Here is a 716-nt window from a genome sequence, read left to right as displayed (position 1 = left end):
ACAGAGGTAGCTACAGCCGTGGACTACCGTACTGCGTCTGCTAGTATAGACTGGATGATAATGATATAAAAAATATATATATATCACTACTGCAGGACAGGTATATATTATATAATGACGGAACTGCTGGACACTGTCAGCAGCAGACTCCTAAACTACTAGTATGAAGAAGATAGAAAAAAAAACCCCACCACAGGTAGGTATACAATTATGGACGAGCACTGCCGACACAGAGGTAGCTACAGCTGTGGACTACCGTACTGCGTCTGCTAGTATAGACTGGATGATAATGATATAAAAAATATATATATATCACTACTGCAGGACAGGTATATATTATATAATGACGGACCTGCTGGACACTGTCAGCAGCAGACTCCTAAACTACTAGTATGAAGAAGATAGAAAAAAAACCCCCACCACAGGTAGGTATACAATTATGGACGAGCACTGCCGACACAGAGGTAGCTACAGCCGTGGACTACCGTACTGCGTCTGCTAGTATAGACTGGATGATAATGATATAAAAAATGTATATATATCACTACTGCAGGACAGGTATATATTATATAATGACGGACCTGCTGGACACTGTCAGCAGCAGACTCCTAAACTACTAGTATGAAGAAGATAGAAAAAAAAAAACCACCACAGGTAGGTATACAATTATGGACGAGCACTGCCGACACAGAGGTAGCTACAGCCGTGGACTACCG

Source organism: Pseudophryne corroboree, chromosome 3, assembly GCF_028390025.1.
Source record: "Pseudophryne corroboree isolate aPseCor3 chromosome 3, aPseCor3.hap2, whole genome shotgun sequence".
Classification (NCBI taxonomy): domain Eukaryota; kingdom Metazoa; phylum Chordata; class Amphibia; order Anura; family Myobatrachidae; genus Pseudophryne; species Pseudophryne corroboree.
This window is presented reverse-complemented; position numbering follows the sequence as displayed.